Below are 13,840 nucleotides of genomic sequence, written 5' to 3' on the forward strand. Positions count from 1 at the left end.
TGTGTCAGATACCTCACAGGCTGGCAAAGGGGGCCAAGGCATGGAGATGGTAACGTGCTGACCTTCAGAAAGGAGGGGGCAACCTATAAAAGTTGTACTTTCTCCTTGAAATAATCTGAATTTGCAGCATGACATAAGAGTATGTAATAAGGGTGGTATCTGGTCTGCTAAACATCTCATGGAAGGTAAATGAGCTAGTGTATTTATTTTACCTTGTTTTGGTACAATGCTGTGCTTTTGGCATCAGAATAAGGAATCCATTTGCTTTACAGCTTTCATAAAATAGTAATAGTTTTTTTTTTTATTATATAGAAATTGCAACTTGTCAGTAATAATCAAGTGGCTGTGATAATTTAAATATATATATATATATATATATATATATATATATATATATATATATATATATATATATATACACACATAACACACTTTATAACATTTGCAACTGGAATGCTAAATGTCTGATCTGTGTGTTTTCAGTAGATATTGGATAATTAGCTGTAAATGTTAATTTACTATTGATCCCTTGCAAGTCCGCAGGTGGGGTATTGATTCAATTTAATTTGATTATTGCAATGCAATTATGTCTAGTAGAGACATCACTGGCAATCTTACACAATTCCGTCTATGCCCCTTTGCAAGTAAAGCTATGCACAGTATTTATGGCACACAGACCAGAATTCCCCTGAAAGTTGCTTTTAGTCATAATCTTTTCTCTCTGCCTGTTAGATTGTAACTGCTTTATTCCCTTGATCTGACTACAGGGCCTACAAATGTCTCATATCCTATACTATATATAATATATATATATAAAATATTGTATTAGTTTATATATTTGTATATGCTTGTAATACAACAATATGTGTGCCATTATTTATTTTACCAATTGTTCAGCAAGTATACTAAGCTTTAGTTCTTAACATGCATATTCAAAATGCAAAATATGCTAACTATAAACTATTATTTCAACTCATATAGATTAAGCATAATGAAGAATGTTTTTTATGTATATTATACATATATATATATATAAAAAAATAATAATGTGTATGTATGAATATACCTGGGTGTGTGTATAGTATAGATGTATGTATGCACATTTTAATTCTTATATTTTTTACTTTAATGATATAGTTGTGCAATTATAAAATATGAGAAGCAGATTTTAGGTGTGGCAGTGAATTCAAACGGACTCTATATTCAGTAGTGGACACATGAAAAAAAGAGGGTTTTGGGGCTGGGTCTTTGCGGGCGAGATGAGGCTCACTCTCCAACTGGCCTACAAAGTCCCAGTCCTTATCCCTCCCTGTCTACAACTTGCTTTGGTCATTATACAGGGTGACAGGAACAACTTCTTGAAAATGTCACTACCTCAGCATTGTAAGTCCCAATATCAGCCAAATAACGTTATTGCCTCTTGGCACCAGAATTAGAAGTAAGTTCCATAAGGCCTTTTTTTCTTATGTGTCAAGCATTGCTGTTTGCTGTCTATTACTAATGTGAATTATAAAGTGTGACTGATATATTTTTCAGTATATTCTCTTAAATGTTCACAGAATGTCTGCTTCACAACATAAAATATGTAAAAAAAAATGCATTTCCAACTAGCAGTGCAATCAGAATACATTATCTTTAAATTCAGTGTGTTAATGTTTTTCCTAAATACTTTTTTATACGTTGACCATTTGAGAATCTATGGCAGTAATTCATGTTTCTGTTCTATAAAATATAATTTTTGTTGTTTATAATGTTGCATGGCAATTGTAGACCTCCCTTTTAATTTTGCTTTTTATTTTGAATTTTTGGAAGGCAGTTTAGGGGCCTAACCTTTGGCAGCCATAATGAAAATGGATTATATGGAGTCTGTCCTAAAAAGTAGTGATTTCATATTTATGAAATTGAGAAAACAATTCATTTTATACATCGCTAATAACAAGATAATAAAAACTTTCATCCTGCAAATTAATATATAAAGTAGCTTTAAAATGATACAAAAAGTGAGGGGAAAAAAAAGTCATAATCAGGCATTTTAAAAGCAGATTGTGAAGTGATTTGTTATATATCATTTTATTAATCTGTATGTGTGTGTGTGTGTGTGTATATATATATATATATATATATATATATATATATATATATATATATATATATATATATATATATATATATATTTATATATATATATATATATATATATATTATATATATATATCTCTTTATATGTATACAATGGATGAGTAAGAATTTATATACATACTGTATTTATTTATACATACATATATATATATATATATATATATATATATATATATATATATATATATATATATATATATATATATATATATATATATATATATATATATATATACTGCATGTATGTATATATATATGTATATATATATATATATATACACATACAAACACACATAACTGCACAAATTGTGTTTCCAGGGAACAAACATAATTTTGGTTTAATTGTTGGATAATCGTGCTGAATTTGAAAAACTACAGCTCTACTATAGTTACTGAAGAATATGTAATCCGTAATTAAAAATATAAGTCACGGATTTAGAGCCTAAACTTTTTTTATTCATAAATTTTGGTCACTTTTGGCTCTTTCATTTGTTGGATTCTTTACAAAAAGTTTGGCAAAACAGCAGAAAAAAAAAGACTTATTGGAAGGAAATGTTTTTTTTTCTATCTAGAATCATACTGATAATGTTGTCCTTAAGCTCATAAAACCTTCTCAATTGTTGGCCCCAAAAATATACATCTAAATTAAGGCCTGTCATTGGTATTTCTCATAAAAATTGACCCACTCTTAATTTAATTGTGCATATTTCTTTATCCCTTTGCTTAGAAGACTTACAAATAATTATACCTGATTTATTATTCAATATATAAAGTAATTGTATTAGTTTATGGAGTACCTCCTAAGTTTTAATAGTTATATATATGACACAGAATACACCTTTAGAAATTGTTCTCTAATTTTAAAACTTTATTTGTTCTAAAAACAGATACAAACATTGGTTTGAAAATATAACTTTATTTGTTCTGAAAACAGATACAAACATTGGTTTGAAAATATACTAAGTGCAATAGATTATGATACTTATGTGTAAATCAATTTATATTCCAACATGTGAACTTGTCGTGGAAGGCATAGCAGTATATTTTTTTTAATTTGATAATTTTATTATTATACTCTGGATGTTTACACAAGTGATTTTTTTAAATTTTTTATCAATTTGAATAATTTTCTGTCATCATATCCATTTTGTAATAGATTTGTGTTATAGTCTTTTTTTAATGTCTAATTAAGAGTTTAACACAGCTCCAAAATTTTGACATTATGTGTGTATAATTTCTTACTTTCAGCATCAACTAAATGAATTTAATATACTTGAACACAATATATATAAAAGGGATTTAGAAGAAATGCCTTCATTTTAATACATTATCGCTATTGCTATAAGTAATATATTTTTAACCCTGCAAAATCATTCTGCATCTTTTACTTTTCCAGAAAAAAAGTCCACAGAAGTTTGCCCCCCACCCCTTTGTGAGTGTATTTTTTAAACAAGCTTTGACCATATTAATAAGCAGCATAATATGCATAGTGCACCGCAATTCACTCACTAATTATTTTCAAAAAATAGAAATAGAAATAATAAACATAAACGTGTATGGTGGGGTTAAGTTTGCATCAGTTTAAAAAAGTAATTACATTAATGCATTATAGCTAATGTGTCATATCTTAAATAAAATAAAAAAACATACCATGCAATAAAAGTGCATTTTAAATGTGCAGGAAATTCTTGTAAGTACACAAATTATGTCAAATTTGTTTTTATGGTATGGTTACATACAATAAACACACTCTCCATTAGTATATATTCATCACTGAATTGCAACTTTGTAAATAATTTCAAAGCAAAATAACAGCCAAAAAAGTGGGTCTATTAATCACTGAATTGATATGCAGTAGTCAGCTCACATTTTGTTGCAATCCAGGTGCTAGAAAATGTGTGATTAACTCAAATTTACATTTTCTGCATAATTAAAAGTGAAAACAAATTCGGCTCATGGTGTTGCTGAATCCACAGCCTTTGTTAGAAAAGGCATTTGAAGCATGAATTAAAAACTGTATGCAGTGAAAAGTCATTTTTTTTTTATTGATACAAAAAGGGTTATTTACAGATAGCAATAGTTATAGTGATTTTATTAGTAATACAGAGAGATTTTGAGAGCAGACATTAGTTAGAATCCTTACTAGATAGGCCATTCTTATTTATTTTCTAAACCTCATTCCTATTTGTTTTTTCTGGATTACTGAATTTATTTAATATATCTGCTGAAAATATGTGTTTTCTATTTTACAGCACGACCAAATTTATATATATATATATATATATATATATATATATATATATATATATATATATATATATATATATATATATAATGTGTGTGTAGAGAGAGAGTTAAAAATGATTTTCTTTCTTTTTTATGTTTCTTTTATGTGTTGAAAATTATTATTTTCTTTCTTTAGCATAATCAAATAATGCATAATAAAAAGACGATGCAAAAGCACTTGGTTTCAAATGAGTAGCATATTTATTTTTCTGACAAACGTCGGTTACAATTTCCTTCCTAATGCATCGTGTTACAACCATCAGCCAATTACATAACATATATCATGTAAATCTTGCACATGCTCAGTAGGAGCGGATGCCTCAGAAAGTGTGCATAGAAAAAGATGGTGCAGATTTTAGATAATTGAAATGAATTGGAAAGTTGTTTAAAACTGTGTGCTCTATCTGAATCATGAAAGTTTAATTTTGTATTGACTGTACTTTTAAACAAATACTTGATTCTATCTATCCAGTAAGTATCTACAAAAGGGGTTACACACATAGTTAAAGGTGTGCCCCTTTGCTGTTCATAAACAGGACATGACTAGTTATGAGCCACTATATAAGAATGTTGAACCTGATCTATGATCTCCTGTCTATGAGTTCCAATGAGTCTATACGCACAGCCTTGAATATTCAGGGTTAGATTACAAGTGGAGCGCTAATTTATTGCACCCCTGTAAATGGGCAAATTCGCCCATTTATAGGCGTACGATAAATAACCAGCCATTAGAAGTGCCTAGTTATTGTTCCTGCGAGCTTGCGGTAGCAATTAGCGCTTCAAAAATTAACCAGAGATCAGATCTCAGATTTTTAAAAAGTGCCCTAATTGCCTCCAAATGTATGTCTAGTGTGGGTTTTTAATATAAAAAAATAGCATTTTTATTTTTTAAAAAAATAACTGCACAAAGCAGTTTTTAAGGCTTAAATTTGGTGGTTGTGGGATGTTAAGAAAAGAAAATGGCATTGAAAAGTGCCTTTACATTGCGGTCTACGGTACTGTGTGTTCCCTGTAAATATATATGTATATTTTCTTATATACCTATTTATTTATGTGTTAATATGTTTCTGTTTATATTTGTATTATGACCCTGGGGAAAATCTCCCTAAGGGTGATGGGGGAAACCAGACGTGGACTCCTTGCCCTATATGCTTAGAGGGATATGGCTGCACCTCACTGACGAGGCCCAAAGGAGGCAGAAATGATCATCTGGGGTTGCCGTTTCCCTTGTTCAGAGAATAATTACCTGGTATTTCGGGACTGGACTGACCTTGTTAGACGGGATCAGACTGATATACTTCAGGAGCGTTTTCCTCTGTGAAAAGCACAATTGTGGAAAAAGAAGATACTCCCAGGTGGTAACCAGGCCAAAGAACAAGCCACTGAGCTGTTCCTTCCTGGCAGACTGCTTCTCTTTCTGTTTGTATACACATATAAACACATAAATATGTATGTATAGATTCATATACACATATAAACACATAAATATGTATGTATAGATTCATATACACATATAAACACATAAATATGCATGTATAGATTCATATACACATAGAAACACATAAATATGTATGTATAGATTCATATACACATATAAACACATAAGTATGCATGTATAGATTCATATACATATATAAACACATAAATATGCATGTATAGATTCATATACACATATAAACACAAATATGTATGTATAGATTCATATACACATATAAACACATAAATATGTATGTATAGATTAATATACATATATATATATTTAAATTTTCTGAGCAACCTACCCCCTTCACTGCAGGCTCTCATGCCGTGTCTCACGGCAAGAGAACGAGGCTCACATTGAAGCCTTAGGAAGCACGTTCTTGTGAGCGCAAAGCTTCCCTGGACCTCAAGTTCGCAGTGCACCTAACTTGTAATACAAGTGCACAATTGTGTGCGGTGGTATTACTGAGTGGAGCGCAAATATTGCGCTTGTATAAGCGATATTTTGCTCTCCACTCGTAATCTGAACCTTAGGGCTTTAACACATAAGGGTCAATCACAATCTTGTAAAAAAGTTTATCTAATTATTTTCTTCTTAATTCACCATTAAAGTATATTGAGGCTTTTGTAGATAAATAATTTGATAAGTTTTTCTAACGTATTAGGATAGGAAGAAACAAGTATTTATGTAATAACAACAAATAAGAGCATTATTATTATTTTATACCTCTTTATGTGTCAGGCTAGTGATGGGTAGTTCCCATTGTGTTCCTTTAGAAAACAAAGCCTTATTTCTGTCATAAAATACATGCAGCCCCTCTCTATAGCCATTTCCCCTAAACCCATCCTCTGCCAACTCACAGAAGGGAATTTTATGGGTTAAATAAAATACAGTGAGTCACTTTTGAGTACATGGGAGCTTTAAAAGACAGAGTTAGGCCTGAAGCCTGTTGCATTTATTGTCTCAATGGTCAGGAGTAAGTACATCTGATAATTGTCAGAATTAGGAAGTTAAAGTTTTTTTTTAGATTTTGAAAGTCCATAGAGTAATTAATAGAATTAGGAAGCTTTAGATTTTTTTTTAGATTCTGTTAAACTTGTTAAAATGTGCTTTGGTCTCTAAACTAAAAATAGCAAAATATTATATTAATAATTTTTACATTAGGATATTTTATATATGCACATTATATATCATATATCATATTATATACTGCGAAATTGTTTGCATACAAAACACGTTTAAAGGGACATCAGATAAAGCATTTCCATTTTATTTCTATTATCTAATTAGCTTCATTCTCTTGGTATCCTTTGTTAAAAAAGCAGTAATGCACCAGTGAGAGCTTACTAAACCCATATGGTGAGCCAATGACAATAGGCACATATGTGCAAATAATATTTTTTTCTATGCACTGTTTAACTTTTTTTTCTTCAAATTTAAGTCCCTGTATAATGGCCTATTACAGCATGCATGGAATGTGCACTTGGTTAAAACATTAAAGGGATAGTAAAGTGAAAAGTAAATTGTCCTGGTTTAGCTAGAGCATACAATTTTAACAAACATTCCAATTTACTTCTATTATCAAATTTGTGTCAATTTCTTGGTATCCTTAGGTTCATAGGAGCTCAGAAATGTTTACGTCTTTAGCATGTGGTGACAGTTGTGTTTGAAACAAGGTTTCTAGCGATGTTATACATTGTTGCAAATACTGCTTCCATAGAGTGCTAAAGACACATACACATTCCTGAGTTCCTGTGAGCCTACCTAGGTTTAGTCTTGAGCAAAGGACACAGATAGCAATACAAGAACAAGGGGTCATGATCTCAAGTTGAGGAGTAATTTGCAGAAGCTAAGGGTAGTTGATTCATGGACTGTGGGAGACTTTAAGACTGTTGGATCAGCATACCCCTACCTATATGTTTCTAAGAGAATGTACAAAAATTGATAATATAATGTAAATTAGAAAGTTTATTAAAATTACACATTTTATCTATCCCTTTAACATAAATTTAAGTCTGGCGTTGACCGAAAAAAAATGTTTTTAAAAGCAAAGACATGTTCCTGCCTTTGTGTGACGCACTCTATGTATACAAGATGATGCTTGTAAGTAAGAAAAATATGGGTTTGCTCAGTTATGTGTCAGCAAAGGTTGGAGGGTACAGACGATGAGCTGTTAAGGCGCAGCATATGCAAGTAGCGGCCAATCATTGGTCATATTTTGCCTAGAAGCTGCAATAGGTTGTGATTGCTGAGTGTGTGACTTTAGCTATATGTGTAATGGGAGAAGTCGAAATTAAATGTTCATGATTTAGGCAGAGCATGTAGCTTTAAGAGACATTTCAGTTTATTTATATTATAAAAGATAGCTTCCAGTAGGACATTGCTTCTTTTTTTTTACACTTTTATGTCCCTTTAACCCTTTACTAGAGTTAAAATAAAATGCTCTAATAAATTACGTTATGATCTTTCTTCTCCTGTGACTTCATTGGTGGGGGGGATCACAATAAAAAAAAAAAAAAAGTTTCCAAAGTAAAAAATAAAGTATTTGGTTATGTGCAGAAACAGATGTTCTGTTTTTTGAGATATTTTAAACTATTTTTCCTTTGTCACAAAACATTTCTCTTTTTCTTTCAGAAACTTTTTTTTTTTCTGTCCGATCCACTTTTATTTTTAATCTAAATTGCCAATTAATATATCAAAATCGTAAATGACTTAACTGTATGAAAATAGGCAGCAAATAATGCAATTCCATCACAATGTTACATTTTTAAAAAATGTGTCCTTTCCCCCCCCAACACTTTTGGTATCCAGAAATGTTATAATTAATCTGCTGTATTGGCCAAACCCTCTCACGCCTCTAAAGCTACAGGAAGTGGCGTAAATCTTTGCAAGCTGGGGCATATTCTGAAATAGAAATGAACTGGGCCAGATCAAGGCCTTAGGAATGTTGGCGGCTGGATGCAGACATGAACAACTTTTTAACACACTTCAGCAAAATCTACAATTAAAGGGACAGTCTACTTGAAAATTGTTATCGTTTAAAAATATAGATAATCCCTTTAATATCCATTTTCCAGTTTTCCATAACCAACATTGTTATATTAATATACTTTTTATATGTATGATTACCTGTATCTAAGCCCCTTGCTGAGTGCCCCTTATCTCAGTGCTTTGTATTTTAGCTTTTTACAATCTTGCATTTTAGTCAGTCAGTGTTGGTTCTTGAAAAAACATTATGATTCTCCATGTGAGTGAGCACAATGCTATCTATATGGCACACATGAACTAGCACTGTCTGGCTGTATTGCAAGATTGTAAAAAGCTAAAAAAAAAAAGCACTGAGATAAGAGGCAGGGGCTTAAACAGGCAATCTTAGTAGTTATAAAATATATTAATATATCAATGTTGCTTGTGTAAAGCTGGAGAATGGGTAGTAAAGGCATTATCTATCTTTTTAAACAATTAAAAACAAACAAACAAGTAGACTGTCCCTTTAAAGGAATATTCCTACCAGAAATTAAAGTGCACAGTATTATGTTTACATAAGTATTTTTGCAATACACTTGTACTAGCAAATTTGCATCTAGTAAAAAAGCTATCATTATTTCATTGTAAGCTTTTACTGTGCACAGACTCTATTCTCCTTAAACCAGTATTTTAAACAGCTTGTCTGCTCAGATAGCCGGCAGTGCCTCCTCCCGCTGTGCATGAAAAAAGCTCTCACTAAGCAGATTTTATTAGAAGTAATTTTGCTAATAAATGTGTATTTCGAAATGCTTATATTTAAAATCGAAATGCACATTTCAGTTTTGGGCTGGACGTCCCTTTAACTTGTAGTAAATTAATAAATGCAGCATTCACATAGGTGGTGTTAACTCTGAACTGTAAAGGGAAAATGTTGTCAGGGGTTAAAGGGACACTGAACCCAAATTTTTTCTTTCGTGATTCAGTTAGAGCATGCAATTTTAAGCAACTTTCTAATTTACTCCTATTATCATTTTTTCTTTGTTCTCTTGCTATCTTTATTTGAAAAAGAAAGCATCTAAGCTAAGAAGGCATCTAAGAAATGGAGCCAGCCAATTTTTGGTTCAGTACACTGGACAGCACTTGTTTGTTGGTGGGGGAATTTATCCACCAATCAGCAAGAACAACCCAGGTTGTTCATCAGAAATGGGCCGGCGTCTAAACTTACATTCTTGCTTTTCAAATAAAGATACCAAGAGAATGAAGAAAATGTGATAATAGGAGTAAATTAGAAAGTTGCTTAAAATTGCATGCTCTATCTAAATCATGAAAGAAAAATTTTGGGTTCAGTGTCCCTTTAAGCATAACGACCCTTTCATTAACATTTGACATTTAGCAGTTTGGTCATTTTTAGAGGAAAATTAGCATCTCAGAGTATGTTCCTTAGCAAGAAAATGGTGTAAAAGGCAGTTTTTTTGTATCCATCCTGTGATCAACTTAACCTCAATGAACACACATAAATATTTTTAAATATGTTCTAAACTAATTAATTTAAAACTGTGTCATTAGTTAATATATTTTTATGGTTTTAAACAGTATATTTATATAATTATGAATTATTAATATATAATATTTTAGTATTTATTACTTATTTGTGAAGATCTATTAAGCAGCATTCAGAGCTTTTGAGGTTACGGTGCAGCCTACAGTCACAAATTTAAGAAGCTTAAACTGCATCTTAAACGCTTTGCCACCTCGGAGATAAATCCCCCCTGACACTCGCTTGTTCTTAGTGATTGACATGCCCTAGTCTCACAAATTGGTTGCGCGAGAGCAAGGGGCAGTTTTGCACGAGAGAGCTCTTGCGCAATGCTAATTATTGCCACTAGATGCTACATAGCAAGTGGCAATTGCACGCAGACAGGTTCTCTTGACAACTTGTTCCCATAATTTTAATTTTTTTACTGTTTTTATGTAAATTATTATAGTCAACATAATTATTAATTATTTATATGATTTTCTTGAATATGTGTGTGTTTTACATTTTGAAATAACAGCTTTAAATAGGTATTTTAACACTTTACACATAAGAGTGTGAGACGTAAAGTTGAGCCTATGGTCGTATATGAGAAGCTAAAATCTGGTAATAGGCTCTTTTAAATTACAAAAGCCACGTCTTACTGCAGCAGTTTTGCCCTCCAGAGCACCCTCTAATGAATTACTCAAATTTAGGAACCAATAGTCAGACCTGTTGTGTGAGGTAAGTATTGCCGTTAGGCTTATAAAAGCTCACTTTTTATACAGTTTATGCTGTTAGAGTCTTTACTTAGGTTTAGGTTCTTTGCATTTTTTATTGCATTTAAATGCAAAACAAAGGCATTTTTTGTGAAACTGATGCTCCTGTACACAGAAAATAATAATAATAATCAAAATTGTGAGGTGTGTATGTGTCCACCAATAGATCAATAAGAATTATGCATATTATCAGTGAGTCAGCTGCATATGTTAAATAGCGCTCTTTTATATTCATGATAAACAACTTTTAGCATTTACTGTGTAACCTATAGGATTGTTGGTATGGCAGCTGATTGGATGAGACACCCTTCAGGGCAAAAAAATAATACAAAATAATGAAAAAGCTTACTGGGAGGGGCTTATGGAGCCTCCTAGAACCAAGCACCCAGTGTGATGCAAACATATCCCATAGAAGCTTGTTTAGCCCCCTTGAGGTAAGCTTTCTTTATACTTTTATGCAATGCTTGTAAAATATGTTTAGTGTCCCCTTAAAGGGACATCAATGTCAAAATTAAATGTTTATGGCTCAGATGGAAAATTAAATTTAGAGACTTTTCAGTTTTTTCATAGTATTACTATTGACTTCATCCTCTTTGTATCCTTTATTGAAATGCATACCTAGATAGTCTCAGGAGCAGTAATGCTCCACTGCGAGCTAGCTGGTGATTGGTGACTACACAGTAGCTCACAGTAGTGCATTGATGCTGATCTGAGCTGTATGTGTTTAACCTATTTGCAGGAATTAAACGCATAGATATATGTAAATAATAGCACAAAATTGAAATGGTCTAACACATTAAAGCATTTTCATTTTGCTCTGGTAAAAACAAACAAAAGGAAAGCCTTAAAAGGGGCACTAAAGTCAAAATTAAAGTTTTATAATTCAGATAAAGCATGCAATAAAAAAAGCTTTATAATATAATCCCCATTATAAAAATGTCCACGTTTTTTTATATGCACACTTTCTGAGTCTCCAGCTCCCACTGAGCATGTGCAGAAGTGCACCGTTTATACATGTATGCATTTTGTGATTGGCTGATGGCTGTCACATGATACAAGCGGAGGGAAAATTGGATTAACTTTGATATTTGCTACAAAATATATAATTGTGTATTTGTCAGTTATTCATGTCTACTGTATTTAGTTTCCCTTAACAAATGTTAAACTTGTAGTGCAGAGGACTTGGATGAAGAGGTGGGCTTTTTGCAGCTGTGGCTGTATGCAGTATTTGGGGGAGTGCCCAGTTTAATTTGGGAATAAGTGCACTTGTGTCTGTTTGCAGAGCACATGCTGTATTTCTAGGGCCATTTGGTTGAGAGCAGATGAATCTGTATCTAACACCATTATAATTGGCATTTGATGTGCAATGTAACCTTAAGAAACATATCATATTCTGATGATTTTGGAACACTTCTCATATTGTAGGTGCAAATCCAATTGGCACTCATTGCAAGCTGCACACTGGTCCTTTCTCATAAGATAGTGAGGTGACATAACAGATTGTTTTCCTGCTTATCCATATAATATATTCTCTGAAATACACATTGTCATATTAATGTTATTGCCTGGATCCCAAATGACAGTGTAGGGGAGGATTTGTTGCTGTTTAACTGAAGCTTGATGTTTAGTTTACAGCAATAAAATGAATTCATCTATGAGTATGCAGTACAGCTGCCCAGGCATTCTCTGTATAAAGCTAGGAGACTAATCCAAAGCCTTTTTTTTCTTTACCCAGCTGAGCAAATATATTATTCAATTTATTTAAACAAAGAGTTTTTAATTAGCTGAAATAAAATAATAGTAAAATAAATAAATAACTAATTATACAAAAAGTTACTAAATAAAGTGGTGGATTACAGAACAGTGTTACAGTTATATAAAGAATATACAATACTGTGCACTAAAGAACTCTGGTTGCATGGGATGCAAATAGTGTGTCAATGTAAATGTCCTTCTCCTCTACCTCATAGGGAACCTCAGCGTCAACACTTCACGATGCGGGGCGGACAGAAACTTACTTAAGAGTAATCATATCTATACCATAAAATCGAAGCTTACAATAAAAATACTACTTGCCATTTTTACTGTGCTTAAACTCTTGTATTTGTATCGTGGTTGAATTGCTATTTTAGTGAAAAAAGTACTAATTCATTGGAGCATGTCGTTTTTGCAGTAGCGATATTGAAAGTCTAGCGTTAAACACATGGTTAAAGTACCATATCTGCTGCTAATTGACTAGCCAGATGTGTTTGCTTGCTTCAGACTAGCATTTTTCTGTGACTCCTGAGCAGTAACCCTTTGCAGCATTGCTAGTTTAAAACAGACTTGCTCTAACAAATCAGAGCATGTATTTTTTCACTAGCTCTTTAAACTTTTGTATCACCCATTCAGGGTGGTGGTGGTGGGGGGTTAACTTCCTCATCAACATTTTTTTTAAAAAATGTGGTCAATTCATATGCAAATATTAGTACTGGAATATGCTTAAATATATACTATTAATAAAAGTTACACACTTGTTTTATATATAGAAGGGAATGTCCAAATCCAGCCATAGATAGCCATTGAAGATTTTGTGGATATCTCTACTATAAAGGGGCATGGAGATCAAAATAAAACTTAAAGGGACAGTCAACACCAGAATTTTTGTTGTTTAAAAAGAAAGATAATCCCTTTATT

At 32.0% G+C, this 13,840-nt stretch overlaps 1 long non-coding RNA gene across 1 annotated transcript in view; it reads left to right on the forward strand.

Annotated features, from left to right (window-relative positions):
* Nucleotides 1-1,380: 1,380 nt before the first annotated feature.
* LOC128653840 (uncharacterized) overlaps nt 1,381-13,840 on the forward strand; it is a 105,946-nt gene continuing 93,486 nt past the window's right edge. The window contains exons 1-2 of the long non-coding RNA XR_008401396.1: nt 1,381-1,438; nt 11,437-11,598. This is a non-coding gene — a long non-coding RNA (uncharacterized LOC128653840). The remainder of the gene's footprint in view (nt 1,439-11,436; nt 11,599-13,840) is intronic.

The sequence above is a fragment of the Bombina bombina genome, chromosome 1 (genome assembly GCF_027579735.1).
Source record: "Bombina bombina isolate aBomBom1 chromosome 1, aBomBom1.pri, whole genome shotgun sequence".
In the NCBI taxonomy this organism is placed as follows: domain Eukaryota; kingdom Metazoa; phylum Chordata; class Amphibia; order Anura; family Bombinatoridae; genus Bombina; species Bombina bombina.